Raw genomic sequence first — 4,610 nt, forward strand, 5'->3', positions numbered from 1 at the left:
AGGATATCACCCTTGGGGATAAACACACTAGTTTCCAGTGGACGGTGGAAGAGGAAGGGGATGGGGTGAAGAAAGCTCTTGCACATTTAGCATAGGGAAGGAGAGATTGGGGGGGAGGGGTAGGAAGTGTGGTTTCTCCCCCCTCTTTTCATTTCAGATCCTGCCAGTGTTTTTATATCTTTAACTTAAAAAAATAACATTCCCTTTTCCTGAGTTTGAATAGGAGAGGGGAGCAAACTCAAGGAAGGAAAAAGGTGTGAGAATATGGGAGAGAGCCAAGGGATCTGTTCAGGGAGCTCAAACTCTCCAGAGATGCCCTCAGCTGTAGGTTTTAGCCTACTGTAAGGGGAGCTGATTGGGTGTATGGGTGGTGGCGGGAGATCTGAAGTAAAAACTAATGACAGACCCACTCGCACCCCAAGGCATTAAAATATACTCCCCTCCCCCAGCTGTCTCGTGTCCGGCAGAATGGCATTATGTAAAAGATCTGGCATTTCACCCAGTGGCACATCTGGTAGGTGTAGATGGCATTCATTAGCACAGGGCTTCTACTCTGCAGCATGCCAAAGCCCTGACAGAGATACCCGCTGCCAATCATTCATTTGCTGCCAATCTCTGAGTGCGTCCGGGCGGGATGGCTCCCTTCCACCCTGGCACCAGGGCTGGAGGAAACAATGTGTTGTGATATGAAGAGATGAAAGCAGAGCTGAGGATGCAAGGCACCCAACAGATGTATCCCGTGAGGAGATAACGGTGCAGAGTCATTTAGCAAGAAAGCATATGCAGGATCTCAGGAGGGAGGCTTGGGCAGGGGTCTGCCTGCCTAGGACTGAGTTGAGGGAGGGGCAGGGGAACCCCTTCGGAAACCTCAAAGTTTGTTCTCTAAATACAAAGACCAACCCTCACAGTGGGTTTTGCCTAGTAGGTCCCCTGCTCTTTCACTAGACCTGCCAATCAGAACAGCCCCGAAATTCAGGGGGCTTGACAGGGGCAGGCTTCTGTTTCTCCCTTCTTCTCTAAATACAATCTCCTCCACATCCCGTGTGTACCTCTGTTTATCTAACTAGCTCTGAAAAGATGAACTGTGGTCCTCCTGAAGTCTTTTGATTACCAATATAAAGAGAACTTTAAAAAACCTGCTGATTTTAATGTTGCACCTTTCTCTTTGCCTTGTAATTTGAGAAGGGAGGGAAGCTGTCAGGCTGTCTCCTGAATTTTAAAAGATAAAGTGTGTTGGGACCAAAGTGTTTCATACATTAGCAACATGAATGGAGAAAAAAAGCTAAAGGTCTTAATTCCTAGCCTTTCAAAAGGGATAAAGATGAACAAAAGAAAGCAAAGGGGATTATTAAAATGGCAAAAGATGGATAAACATAAAATCTAGGATAAAGCTTGCCTCTGAGGTTGTCCTTTTTCTTAGGCTGGGTGGCGATTACCTAGCTGGTCAGTGTATTGTTTTTCTTTATGCCATGCATATATTTTATAAATATTCTATTTATCCATCCCAATATTTAATAAAGCAACAACAAAACTCAGAGGCTTGAGAGTTTGCAGAATGAAGTTTTTAAGTTAAGTCTAACAGCTCTTTATTGAATATGTACTTGTATATAATGTATAAAATGATAATACTCTTTTTAGTATAAGAATATACTATGAAATATTTGGGGCATTCTTATACTCGTTCATGGTCACAAGATGACTGCTATAATTCCAGACATCACACCATTATTCTAAGCACGAAACAGGGGGCAGGGGCAAAGAAAAATAGTTCTTTCCTTTTATCAGTAAAGGGAAAACTTTCATTTTTCATTAGCCAGACATGGGTCACCTGACCACAGATACCTACAAAGGAGTCTGGGGGAACTAGCCTTTAAAGTGGAAAAAGATAGGGATAAGGGAACTAGGAATGGTTATTGAGTTGTAGCCCTGGGTGTCTGCCAAAAAATTGAAGACAAAGAAGACTTAAGTTTAGCACCAGGCAAAAGCAGATTCTCAAATTTTATCATTGTTTTAAATAAGAGTCTTTTGTTCTCACTATAGTCATTAGAACTTATCAGTTAGGGATACTGTACTTGAGTTTAGCAATTTCTTTGTGAATTTCATCAAATTCTATTTCAGAATAAGGGCTCAAGCTTAACATAGTCATAAAATAGGTGACATAAAATCTGACTTATATTTAAATAAAGTCTTGGGAAAAAATATAAATAGAATTTGTTTACAACTTTTTATTTATTTATTTATTTAAAGATTTATTTAGGGCACCTGGGTGGCTCAGTCGGTTAAGCATCTGCCTTCAGCTCAGGTCATAATCCCGGAGTCCCTGGATCAAGTCCTGCATGGGGCTCCCGGCTTAGCGAGGAGTCTGCTTCTCCCGCTGACCCCCTCTCTCTCGTTTTCTCTCTCTCTCTCAAATAAATAAATAAAATCTTTTAAAAAATTAAAAAAATATTTATTTACTGGGACGCTGCCTGGGTGGCTCAGTCAGTTAAGCATCTGCCTTTGGCTCAGGTCATGATCCCAAGACTTTGGGATCCCAAGCCCTTATTGGGCTCCTTGCTCAGTGGGGAGCCTGCCTCTCCCTCTGCCTGCCGCTCCCCCTGCTTGTGCGTGCTCTCTCTCGGACAAATAAATAAATAGAATATTTTTAAAAATAAGATTTATTTACTTATTTGAGAGAGAGAGAGAGTGGCGTGGTGGTGGGGGGGCAGGCAGGGGCTGAGGAAGAGGGAGGGAGAAAATCAAGCCGACTCTGCACTGAGCACGGAGCCCAATGAGGTGCTCCATCTCATGACACTGAGGTCAGACCCTAGTAGAAACCAAGAGTCAGAGGCTTTAACCGACTGCACCACCCAGGTGCCCCTGTTTACCAATTTAAATAAATAAGGAAAATGGCTTTTGTTAGGACTAGAGTTTTAATCCCAACTGGTTTACTAGATGTGTGACTTTGGGCATTTTACTTGTCTGAATCATGTGTCCTTACCTGTAAATGTGTAATAATGTTAGTAGTCTTGCAGGGTTATGGTGAGGCTTAGAAATAATGCCACACATAGATTTTAAAATGTAGTAATCATTAGGGACCCAGAAGGAAACAGAATTCAGTCCAAATGAAGAGACTGTTTACAAAGATGTAGGCATGGTAATGGGAATAAATGAGATGATGAAGCACACAGAAACAGTTAGCAAGAAGCTCTTAGGAGAGCAATTAGTGTTTCTGGAGCTAAGTAAGAACTGGAACCTTGAAGGAGGGGCCCAGTGAGAATCATAGAGATACAGCTAATGCCAGAGAGGCAGTGGTATAGCAAGGAGGAGGCAAGGAAGAATGCCAATCTCTTTCTTCTCAAACTTTCCAGTTTCATGTTGATATCTAACATCGGCCAAACCCAACTGGAAACTAGATGGTAAGGTGTTGGAACATGATGATGAATCTGCATGGGTTAGCTTCTGAGGACATAGAGCTAGGCATAGAAGGATGGAGGATGGATCTCAAGGAGACAAATGGAGAATAACTAGCATACCACTATTACTATTCATAAATAAGATTCTCCAGGAACCCTCTCTGCAAACATCTTTTCAATTCACAATTCCAACTGAAAGTAAAATCTTAGCAGGCTTTAGGGGTGCCTGGGTAGCTTAGTCGGTTAAGCGCCTGCCTTTGGCTCAGGTCATGATCCCAGAAGCCCTGTGTTGGGCTCCCTGCTCACAGATGGAGTCTCTTTCTCCCTCTGCCTCCTCCCGCCTGCTTATGCTCTGTCTCTCTCTCAAATAAATAAAATCTTAAAAAAAACCCCAAAAAACAAAAAACTTAGCAGGCTTTGTAAACCTAAGCCTCCAAGTTTTGAAGAATCATCTCTCAGAGCTCTTTGGCTGAAAGGTCCTGACTAACACTCATGAGAGATTTCCAGAGGTCTTGGCAGGCTTTGTAAGCCAAGACCTGGAAGAATTTGAGAGTACGCCCTATTAACTTCCTTTGGGCATCCCCAGGTCTTTCATCATTTTGTGGCTTCCTGTGTCAGGATCAGTCTTGCTAGGCCTGGTTAGTCACTTGCTGACTGTTATTTTCAAGGAAGCCAGCCAGGCTTCAGCAAAAGGTGACTACCTCATAACCAATCAACCCTACAGCAACAGGAAGTCCTACTAATGTCTACTCTTGAGTTCAGAGTCTGTGTGAACTTCAAATTGAAGTAACTTTTCCTCTTTCTAACTTTGCTGTCCCAATCCTTTCCTCCCAAACCTGAACTACCCCATAGATAAAATGATGAACGAGGACAGTGGTGAAGAAACATGCTTCTTCCCTCATTTTAGATAAATATAACTAGTATCAGAGTCTTGCGTGTTCACTCTAGATAGTAACATAAAAGCTTCATTTCTGAATTTCTAGAAACGAAGAGTTTGAGAAGTTGAGAGTACGGATATAAAATTAGCAGTCACTATTTTAATGGAGAGAAGCAAATTAATTCTAGGAAAATTAGTGAGAAGCAAGGATGAATACTTTCAGAAGTCCTGTATACAACTAAACAGTATAGCTAGCTGAAACAGATCAACTTCTGGCATGATAGCATGGGCAGTTCTGCTGAACCATCCCCCATGAAACTAGTGAGAATTGTATATAT

The sequence above is a fragment of the Leptonychotes weddellii genome, chromosome 2, assembly GCF_054177405.1.
Source record: "Leptonychotes weddellii isolate Sample4059 chromosome 2, ASM5417740v2, whole genome shotgun sequence".
NCBI lineage: Eukaryota > Metazoa > Chordata > Mammalia > Carnivora > Phocidae > Leptonychotes > Leptonychotes weddellii.